The sequence below is a fragment of the Corvus brachyrhynchos genome, unplaced genomic scaffold (assembly GCF_000691975.1).
Source record: "Corvus brachyrhynchos isolate BGI_N302 unplaced genomic scaffold, ASM69197v1 scaffold94, whole genome shotgun sequence".
Lineage (NCBI taxonomy): Eukaryota > Metazoa > Chordata > Aves > Passeriformes > Corvidae > Corvus > Corvus brachyrhynchos.
The window spans coordinates 7,721,820-7,733,867 of NW_008238330.1; positions in this window are offsets into that span (position 1 = coordinate 7,721,820).

Sequence of the window (12,048 nt, forward strand, 5' to 3'; positions counted from 1 at the left end):
CCCCGCCGGCCCCGGCCAGCCGCTGCCCTGGCACAGGGAGCCTGCGGGCTCGGCATCTCCGGGACAAGGCAGACGGGAGAGTAAACAGCGAGAGGGAAAAATCAGGAGGAGGAAAAAGAGAGATTTGCATAAGCAATATTTTCCACGTGCCCCAAATGCCACCTCTGGTATTGCCTAAATTCCCGCTGGCCCCTCTCCTCTGACCTCAAGCCCCTGTAACACAGTGGTAACTCAACTCTTTCGCCTGGAACCTCTTCTGCCGCTGCTGCACAATTTCACTGCCTGGGACGTTTTTCAGGCAGCGATATCCCTTTTTTTTTTTTCCCTATACACAATATGTAACACAGTCTGCCTCGGGTATGTTTTCCCAGATTTTATACCAGGTCCTCATGTGCAAAATCCACGTGGTGAATGAAAGCATGCTGGCCTGCATTGGATAGCTACTTAGGTTTCTTAAGTTGATTAGGCTTTTCTCTGGTTTGTCTTTATCTCAATAGTTTTGTTTGTTTGTTTTCTACTTACTGGTTGGATGGCATCCAGGCATAAATGTCTTTTTGGATTATGGATGGTAAGATATAATTTTTTTTTTTTTACTCTCTTATTTTCAGCAAATATTACTGTTTTCTGCAATAAATGAACCTGAACAAGAGAAAATAATTGGCTTGTATCCACATGCACTACTTCTAATTTCTTCCAGGTAGACAGAACGAGAATATTGCTCTGTATCTTAACAAAGGAATAATCTTGAAATACTTTTGGAACATGCACTCAACACCATAAAAGGCAGAAAACACACAGCCTGATTTTCATTTACACAAAAGCCAATTTATAAAGCTCAGGAACCCTTGCAAGGATTAAAGCAGATGTCTGCACCCACTTAGAGCTTTCTTTCCACACCAGAGTTTTGTAATTGCATTTTTGTTCAGGACTTGCTGCTGCTGCACCGGGTAAGTGTGCCACACCTAACACCTTACTCAGGGCAAAACTATGTAGATTGTATGTTTGCATAAAGATACATGTATTTTCTCCTGTGGCAATCATTTTCATAGGTTTGCAGCCCTTCACTTTGAGTCTCAGAAAGCATGCTGACAGTGAGCTGTGGTCTCAGCATTTTGTCCCCTTTTCCTCCCACTGATTGTGTTGATCTAAATTGTTATTAATGCAGAAGCCATCCAATTAGAAAGCCACACCCCACAATTTTAAAGTGTAATGTTGAATTAAGTTGAAACTGGCTAAATAGTAAAAAAATTGGTATAATTAGAAAAACTCATATATGCATATGCAGACACCTTTTTCTGTAGGAAACTGAGTAAAAATCATGAGCTTAAGGACTTACTTTCCTCTTTAATCTTCATGATTTTGGATTTTGTATTCAAGTGGACGCAATGAAAGAAATGGAATCACACACTGAAAAGGATGAATACAGTCTCTGCAAAAGGATCAGGTTGTCTCAGCTGAACTCCCTAGTGAAATAGGAATAAATCTCTTTTAATGGAAATGCTAAATTCCAAAGCATGTGTCTGCCATAGCTCTGACATCTCTGAGGAGTAAAGACCTATGACTGGTCTTGAGTTTAGACTCCTCCTTCTTCTTCCAAGACATATTTGGAGAGCTTTTAAGAAACTGGAGGACTAAACCCTAGAAAAAAAATATTCCAAGTCCATTAGTGCTAAAATTACAGGGACTGTAAGACAAGAACAAGGCAACTCTGAGGAGCAGAGCAGAGATAGGACAGAAACTCGATCATGTTTATTAAGGTAGAGCTTACTACCGGAGAAATGTAAGAAAACTTTGAAGGTGCAGCTGCAATCTTTCTTTTTGCAAGGTGGGTGAGAACTTCTTTGCCTTTTTTAGCTTTCCTTTTCTTCTTGCACAAGGGGTGCAGTTGTTATTCTACGTTCTTCTATTACGTTTAACAAGGGCGAGTGCCAGATTCTGAACCTGGAATAGGGCAACCCTGGTTGTGTGCACAGACTGGGGAATGAGATGCTGGAGAGCAGAGCTGCAAAAAGAGACCTGGGGCTCCTGGTTGATGGCAAGTTGAATGTGAGTCAGCAGTGCCCTGGCAGCCAGGAGGGCCAAGCGTGTCCTGGGGTGCATCAGGCACAGCATCGCCAGCCAGGGAAGGGAGGGGATTGTCCCGCTCTGCTCTGCACTGGGGCAGCCTCACCTCGAGTGCTGGGGGCAGTTTGGGTGCCACAATATAAAAGAAACCATTAAGCTGTTACAGAACATCCAAAGGAGGGCCATGAGGATGGCGAAGGGTCTGGAGGGGAAGCCGTATGGGAGTGGCTGAGGTCACTTGGTCTGTTCAGTCTGGAGAGGAGGAGATCTCGTTGCAATCTGCAGCCTCCTTGTGAGGGGAAGAGGAGGGGCAGGCACTGATCTCCTCACTTTCATGACCAGCGACAGGACTTGAGGAAACATCACGAAGCTGAGATGGAAGGTTTAGGCTGGATATCAGGAAAAAGTCTCACCCAGAGGTTGGCTGGGCACTGGAACAGGCTCCCCAGGGGAGGGATCACAGCACCAAGCCTTGTCTGATTTCAAGAAGTGTGTGGACAATACTCTCAGGCACACAGTGTGATTCTTAGGGTGTCCTGAGCAGGGCCAGGAGTTGGACTTGATGATCCTGATGGGGCCATTCCAACTCAGTATTTTCTATCATTCTATGATTCTAATTCAGGTAGAAGTGACATTGAGGAGGGAGGACCAGAAACAGGTCCTTCACAAGACCTTTGGGACTTACTTGTTTCTTCCTGAGGAGGAAGAAACCTTGAGTCAGTTCAAAAGAAGATGGCAGCAAAAATCCATCACACAAGAGACAAACAGACCCACTCTTGAATGTGGGCAATAGAGTGGATATGATTCCATGAGAAAGCAACATTTATTTTATCCAGGGGTAGAAAAGGTACATACAAGGACGCCTTCTCAATCTCTTGAATTACATGAGAAATTTAACCATGGCTGACTGGCTTTTACATGTCCTTAGGAGTGTGAGGTTTTGGGGTCTCTGACCTACTATAACCAACAGGTCAGGGGATGCAGGTTCCAGGGCCAAGATTCACTCCAGCACTTAGATTTTTTTTTTTCCCCACCCATAGCACTCCCTTAAAAACCTATGAAACACTGAAAACCACAGAATCTTTGTTGGAGTTAGTTAGGCCTCTCTTGCTCTTGCACATTTAAGGTTATTTTCTAATACGATTTTTTTTCCTCTTTCCTTCTTTGTCCTCTGACTTTTCATTTTCTTCCTCATTTATTGCCTGCTCCTCTTCATTCTCATTCCACATATACATCCCCTATTCTCAATGTTACTAATCAATTATTGTCACAGGTCTCTTCCTTGTTATCACCTCATTTTAGACCATCCACTGTACTTACAAAGTAGATCTGTGGCAGCCCCATTACTGAAACCTGTGTGCCTCTATAAGACCCAAGCTAGTTTTGCACTGTAAACTCAGCGTTACCTCTTTCTGCTTCTTTTCTTCTTCTGCTCTCCCACCTCCAAAGAAAGGCCCAAGCAAATATTACATGTTTGTCCCTGCTCTTCTGCTTCCAGAGTTCTCTTTTCTTGTTTGTTTTTCTTCTTCTTTTTCAGGTATTGGCAAAATTTGAAGGTGTTCCCAATGTATTTCATTGTAGAAGACTGTTAATCTCCAGGTCACTTAGAGCCTTTATGATAAACAACATGGCATCTCAGGGTGAAAGTAGCATTTTCCTCAGTATATTAGGAGCTGGGTGGTCTCCAGCTCAAAGCTGGGTCAGGGGATACCTGGGATGAATTTTTTTCACAAATACTCACTGAGGGATTAGCTGATATATAATAATAATAGGTAGGGCAGGAAGGGGTCTTCAGAGATCATCTCCTTGATTCAAGCCAAGATCAGTTTATAATTAAACCACCTCTGGAAGATGTTTATCTTATTTGTTTTTAAGACGCCCCAACAATGGAGACTCCACAGGTTCTTTAAATATTCTGATGCTTAACAATACTTTCTTTAGAAATTAGCCCTAATATCTAACCTGACCCAGACTGAAATTTTAGCCCTTCACTCCTTATCCAGTGCTTCTGTCACTTATTGTAGCAACCTTTTGCCTAACTGAAAACTGATATTTCATTCCCTCTGATTACTCTTCTCCAGGCTACATTTTACATCTTCTTCATGTAGATTTCAAGGGTGTTTTCTGCTGTGTATATGTGCTTGGTGGAGGGGGAAATCTGCTTTGCAACTACCATGGCTGATGTAAAATAAGAATGACAGTAAAGGATAAAGGAGATTAGGAAAATTTCCTATCTTTCAGTGGCTCTATATCTTTCCTGAAGTGCAGTTTTCACTGTTGGACACATTCCTTCAACTGAGATCTCTCCAGTACTAACTAAAGTTAATAGATGACTGCGAAGTAAGACTGACACCATCTATTTTGTATTCTTTCTTCTGCAGTTTTTCTAATAATGCTGGCAATAAGGCTGTAATGACAGCTGAAATGTGGAGGTTCCATGCTGCCTGCAAAATGGAATTCTGCATATGGTGTGCTAACATGAAGTTACTTTAAACCTGGTACAGGCAGTTCGTGAGTTGTTAGTGGGCATTGAAGCTCTTTCTCTTTGAAAGGCAGAGAGAATTTTTCCAAGTACCACCTCAACAGATTGGGAAGATTTCTCTAAAGAGAAAGTATCTCTTTAAACTTTATCACATTTTTCTGTCAGTCATTCTGCATTCTGCTCTTTGACATCCTTTTCTCCTTCCATTAAGTGGCAATTTTAAAAGCATCCTTTCCATCAAGTATTTCTTCAGCAAAACCCAGGATTACCAGTGGGCCACAGTTACCTTGCAATGCAGCCCTGGAACACACTGTGGGACCACAGCTCTACTCATTAAATTCTCTGTGACTTTATGACGTGACAGCTGCATGGGAGAAATGGCTAAAGACAGGTCTGTCATGTGAAATATGCCTCCTGTGCCCAGCAGCACAGTTTGTTTTTCAGTATTTTATAGATGCTTTTTATAGATACATGCATGCAAACACATACACTTGTACGTGCACACCTGAAAGTGCACTATTTAGTGAATTCTCCTCATTTTGCTACGGGGCTAGCAGGAGAAAATGAATGCTATCCTATATTCAGGCTTCAGTCCATCATCAATATATACCTTGATATATATCATCAATGTAACCTCTCCAGAAGGGAAATTCTCTGAACTCCTACGTGTCATGCCACGGGGAACCATGCTACAAGATCCCCTACTGGGAAACAAGTTGTAGCACATTGAGGAACTGGAGTGGTTGCACCTGTCTTGTGAAACAGTAAGTCAGCTGCTGCTGTCTGAGCATAATGAGTTATTCTGTCAAACTAAAAAGAAATTGAGAATATGAAACAAACAATGTATTTTAGAAGGAGTTTTTCCCCTCCCCTCACATAATCTCTTCAGTGCTACCAGCTGCATGCTTCTTGAGAAGTGGGTGAGGCTAAGGATTTTTGTTGCCTATAGATACTTCTTTCGATTTGCATTGGTCTTGGTAACATCAAAAGTAAGTAGGATTTTCTAATGCTAGAGCAGCCCATGCCTTGTGTAAAGGTGAATGGGTCTTTTGGGGTGAGAGAGGGAAAGTCACCAAGGGTCTGTGGTTACTTGTGAGCAATGGTTGGTGTGAGGGCAGGGATGGTCCCAGGCTCTCTCAAGGGACAGTCTGTGGTGCTCCAGGTGACACTCACAAGGAAGTGGAACTACCTACAGTGCCACACACCACTCACAGAGATAGAGAGTGAGGGCAAACACAAACAGAAGAGGAGTTTGTAAAGAACACCTCTGTATGGAACAGGTAATTTGTATCTGCAGAGCTGGAATGATCACCTGGAGCAATACAAATCTGTGGCAGAGGTATTTACAATTTGTACCTGAAACACAGGCCTGATTTTTCTTACTTTGCATGCATGTCAAAGTGCTTCCTTATGTAGACTTACTCAACATTTACAAATCAGGTGTGATTGAAGCTCAGTGGCTTAATTTAAATTATTAGCAACTCTGACAAAGCAGCATTAGAGTCAGCAAGAAATGACAATGGCCTGACCAATCTGTTTTCTTTTCAATCAATCAAACAACCGAAGACTTGGCCTACAAGTCTAGACGGAAGAGTATATTGAAACACAAATGAATGCGTTATTTCACATGCTGTGGTTTTTCATGATCATGATGCAGCAGCAAAGAGGATGCCTCGGACAGTAGAGGGCACTGTGACCTCAAAAATAAGCTTCAAATTGGGCTAGAGTTGTGCCTTTTTGCAAGCACAGCTGATCAGACACAAATACCCTGTTCCAACCGAAAAAGACCTCTGTTTGTTTCGCAGTAGCTCAAGAAATTAGAGAAGTAATGACAAAAAGCAAGGAGGGGTCGGACTTATAGAAAGTGGAAAGGCATGATCACTACAAATTTCCACATGAACAAATTGAAAAAAAGGGATGAATTCCACCAAGTTGCTTGATACTGTGGCACATCTTAATGTTTTGTGAACACAGTCTTTAAAGCCTGAGTCGGGTGCTATTCTTAATGAAGTTTAAGAATGTATAATGAAGTATTTAGGATCATGTTCTGAGACAGACTGTCAAAAAGTTGAAAAGGTGAGGAAGGAGATGAGAAGATGCAACTGCTGTTTTTAGTCACCAACAGGGACTCCATGTACCATTTTGAAAACTTTTCTGTGTAAAAATTGTATCACATTTTTAGTTTTTTATGGTATAAATTAAAGGGTTTGTAGCCTCAGTATCTTTTTTTCCTCCTCTTTATCAGGTATCTAGCAAAAAGACCAGATTTACCAGGAAAGGATGCCCTGCAGCCCTCAAAGTGGCTCTTAGTCACTTCAGTTTGTCATAAAGGATTCACCCTTTCTCAGTCATATACAGGAAGCAAACAGCATTCCCAAGCCACGATTTTGTTTGTCATTTAAAGGGTGTTTGATGTGTAGGATTATCCTGCCTTCAGTCTTGTCTGCCATGTTGCTTAGTTTGCCAGAGCTACTTTCTATCACTGTCTTAATGTGCCTCTTCTCTACCTTCAGTAACCAGGGCAGCAAAGCACATTCCGGAATCCCCACCGAAATGAAAATCAGGTTAAGCAAAGTGTGAAACAGAAATAAACTTGCTAACATCTGAACAGGCAAGCTTAGACCCTGCTGCTGTTTCTGATACAGCTGTTTGTATTTCACAGTGGTCCACAAGCTTCTATTGCCAAAACAGATTTGCCAGTAAATCTCCACCAATCTAGATATACTGACTTCAATATGGCCTCATATTGAATATATATACTCACTTCAATATTTCAGGAGCCCTACCGTTTCTCACCTCTGGCTGCTCTGCCAGTTGTTCACTGAAAAGCTATTCTGTGAGCACTTCCAGATCATTGCTTTTCTCCTGCTTCTGTTCTCAGTCCATTGCTGGCCTTCCCGTATTTCCACCGTAAGTGGTGTCTATATTCTCAATCTCACATAGAGGAGCATCTGCCATGAAATATAGTAGTAGCTCAGCCCATGTTCATATGGTCCTGTTCTGTTGTTATCACTTAAGCTTCTGCTCGTCGCTTCAAGCTGTTTCCTCCGTGTTCTCTGACGCATCTTTTGGCAGCTGCTACTTAGAGACACACCAGATAACCACTGACTCCATAAAAAATTAAGTAAAACCACCATGGCTAGTAAATCAGGTTAGGGGAAGCTGGATCCATCACTTCTGCTTGTAAATATTGAGTTCTGTGGTCCTCGGAAAACTTACTCTGTAATTTGCTCCTCCAAATAGAAGCATAATGAGATGCAGTTGCTGTGGCTGTGAATCATGGCATCTATGCCAAATTAGCATGACTACTCACAGTGGCCAAATGCCACGCAATGAGTATGTGGCGTGTACAGCAAGAGATCCTCATTTTGAAATCTGTAAGGAGATTATATCACGCAGAGGAGTTAAAAGTCCTCAGAACAGTGAAGAATTACAGAAACATTCCAGGCCTCAGTTGGGAGGAGATGATCACACTCCATGCCTAGGAAGGGGCATTGCCAAATCTCCCCAGTCAGCTGCTCAATAGGGCAAATGAATAATGAATGCTGCGCTGCTTTCATCATTCTGTCTGCAGCAAGGAAAGAAGGATAACTGTAAATATGTTAAAACTACCTAAAATGTTCCCAGTGTAGCCTAAATTTCTTTCCTGAAGTCATAGTATTTAGCGTTCCTTTTTTTTTTTTTTTAACTATTTTTTGTTTTCAGAGCTGCAGGGAAGCACTTAAAGTAGCATGAATATATGGTACTGGAAACAGAAAGCAAAGAAGTAAGAAAAATTCTGGTGGAGACTAATTAGGTTTTCTGAGTCACTAATGTTCTTCAGTGTTATTCTGGCAGCAGGAAGCCTGAGACTTATAATCAACATTATAAAAACAAAGGAAGTAATTTCTGTGTCAAAGATAGAAGGGCTTTCAGGACCTCTCATTCAAAATATGTGATTTTTTTGTTTCTTTTGTTGTTGTTGCCAGGGTAGGCAAGCTAGGTAAATTGTTCTTATTTGTTTCTAGTAGAAAGAAGTTTTTGCTTGTATGAGCAGTTAGCCATACAGACACAGATAATCCAGTTCTACAGAGTTTTTCATATATATAAAAGTTAAAGTGAAGCTGCAACTTTAAAAGTGAGAGAAGATACATATAAGCAGACGTGCAAGTAGAGATCAGATTATTAACCTACCAGTAGCATACTTTCCCCTCTTCAGAATACAGGTAACGTATGTTTAAAGGGTTAGCTCAAGGGGGAATATTTGTATCCTGCAGAAAGCGCACTGGTCCCACAAAGCTTTTAAATAGGACAAGGTACACACTATAATAGCTTGCCACTGCATTCTGCTATTTTTGTTTTTCCCTGGAAAATTCCTCTGTGTACGAACTCCAAGGGCAATCCTGCATCTTTACTTCTGCCTTACAAGACTCCTTTGCCTTCTGCACTTAATATTCAGCCTGGTCTTCACAAGAATGGGTCCCAACTCTTTCTGTTTTCATAAAGATCTTTCTGTAAGTAAGAATTTGTCTGCTCTGTGACTGAAGCACAAGTGGTATAAATAATGAGTTAAGTCAGATATGGCCATATGGCATGGAGCTCAAAATGCTCTAACATCCCAGTTAGTTACCTGAGGCTCTGAGCTCCACATTGCTGCAGCTCTCTTGCTGTCAGCACTCAAAATGGCTCATTTAATGCTAGGTTGAGTACATCTAACCATGCAGCAGTCACACAATTGTTTTCTGAAGAGACATACTTTCTAGAACATGCCTTCATTGCATGCTAACCTTGGATTAAATGAGCCAAGGAAAGGGAGCCTGAAGTTCCCTAACTTGCTACAATGCAGCCCTGCTATTATTAAGTCTGCTGCTGAACGTGTGAAAGTGTGGGGGATCAACACAAACTTCACAGAAGCAAAGCCCTGTGGTAGGTGGAAATGGCAGCCTTGTCACAAAATCTGCAGAATGTGCTCGGAGGCAGTGCCACTGGAACAAAGCAGAGCAGTAAAAGAAACATCATTACAGACTGAAAAAAGGAATCTCTGCAGGCACCCTTATTCAGATCACCTTGAAGGTGACTGAAGAGAGAAGGGGTTGGTATTGGTAATAAACTAGAAAGTGAGGGTCTCACTTGAGGCAAGAGAAAAAGAGAGAACTGGTGTCAAGAAACAATACAGAAGATGAGAATGAGTGGAGGGGGAGGAAAGCAAGCTCTGGACTGTTCAGCCATGAGGTGTGCCCGTCCAGTGTCCTGTTAGAGAATATATAGGAACTGCCAAGGCCAATGTGCTTCACTTGCAGGGGCTCATTCCTGAGGACTGTGAATTATTTCCATCCACAGTGTGTCACAACCACTATCCAGCTGAGATTGCTGATATCTGTCAGAGTGATTTGGAAACATGAAGAGACAGTCCAGTGATCACAGAAAATGTGTGAGCAAAGAGATAGAGAAGACGGAGCAGAAACAGAAATGTGTTCCAAAATGTGCCTTGTCCTGGGACAGCAGAAAACCGTGGAGCAACATCTTATGGATTTTGCTTTCCTTGGACAAAAGAAGTTAAGACAATCTGATTAGATGATGTCTCTCCTGTGGACTTGTAAATATCCTTCAGCACCCTTGAGAGTTGAGAAAAATCAAATTTATTTTCAGAGGTATATTTCTTTCCTTCCCCTCCTTTTTTGCTATAAACAGAAAGATATGTGCTGATTTATTGGAGTCACTCCTTTCACTGTGATGTGCAGGATTAGTAATGAGCTACACTGTCTGAAACGTGATGTTGGATATTAAACATAGCACTTCTCAAAAAAATATGCAATTCCTGTGATGATATAAGCCCAAGCTTTATTTCTTACTACTTGTATCTTATAGATTGAAACAAATGTCATTTTATTTTTAGACAATAAAAATGCAGCTCTTCTGAAGTAGTGTTAGAGGTTTTCTGTAGCAATTCACAGTTGCTGAATATGGGCACCTTTACATTTAAGAATGTGATGCTCTGTTTTTTGCACACTTACCGTAACTCTTAAAACCTTTAGAATTGTTTAGTAGTACGTGCCTTTGTAACAAGGTTCTGTGGGTGGTACCTGTTGAAATAAATTGCCTGAAGAGTTTTATTAAAAGAAAACAGCCTGAAGGTAATTGATCTGCTGCAGGCTGGAGTAGGCCCAGTTAATCTCAATGGCTGAGCCATCCCCCAGCAATTTTATGAACCTTAATAATATCAACCCTTCAAGTTTCTAAGTGTTCCATGACTCTATTGATTTTGGCAAAAATTGAAATATAGGTTCCAGGAGTAAAAAATCAGCAGAACGTATCATATTGTTCTTTTTCCATGCTGGTTACACACAAAACTCTATCTGGAGCCTGTACCCTTCAATCACTCAGACAGCAACAATAGACTCCTTTGGTTACCTTTGAATTTATAACAAGGCTACTCAATTAAAATCAAATATGAAAAAGAGCAGATTGTGGGACTTTTTCTCCTGAAAAGCAGGTGGGGAAAGTAGTAGGTAGTCTTCAAACACTTTAAAGGTGTTCCTTTTATGCCTTCATTTATATTTTGTGTATAGTAAGCACAGATAAATGTTTCTTGCAATATGAAACTGCCACACATAATTCATGTCAGAAGAAGAGCCTGGGTACTCAGGAGACTGGCTGTCTTATATGAAAAATAGTATTTCTTCCTTGCTTGCTTTTTTGAGATCAGTGTAATACATGTCCTTTGCAGTTATCTCCTCAAAATAGGTAGTGGTAGAAGGGTGATTTTCCCTCAGCAAGCAAAGAAACGTGGGGCCAAGAGAACTTGTGGACACACAGGCCTTCTGTCAGTCCCACAGGCTTGTTTGTTTAGTACCAGTTTGTATCTTCACATCCTTATTTTGGTGTAAATAGCCTTACTACTACCACAAAGACAGCAAAAGCAATCCTTCTTACACTTTCATTATCTCAGTAGCTGAATCTGAACCAAAATTACCTTCCTGTGCTAACAATGTGCCAGCTATGTATCTATCAAACAGTTTTTAAAAAATACTAGTATGGTATTTGCCACATTAGACTCAAATCTTGTGTTTCACAGGATAGGATTCATAATTAGGAAAAGGAGATGGACATAAAGAAGTTGTAAACATTTTAGAAGAAACCCACGTATGTTATGTCAGAGGAAAAAAGTGGAAAGGCTAGGCAAAATAAACAGAGTTGACTGGAAAACTCAAACAGAAAACTTGCGAGCAGGAACATAAAATGAAGAGTGCAGAGGGATAAATAAAAGCCTGAAGACAGCAATGAGGAGCACTTGGAAGGCAAGGAGTAGGTACAGTCAATAAAGATAAAGAAAAAAAAGAGTGAAATGGATCTGTTTGGAGAGGTTGCAGTTACTGTATTTAATCAACATAATCAAAAAGTGGTAATTAAATTAATGTGTCCCTATTGGATGAGCTGCTGCCTGAGCACTGTTCTGTGCTGAGCAAGAGAGCACAAATAGGAGAAACGGCGGCTTTGCCGGCGCCGGGGCGTGGTTCTCCGCT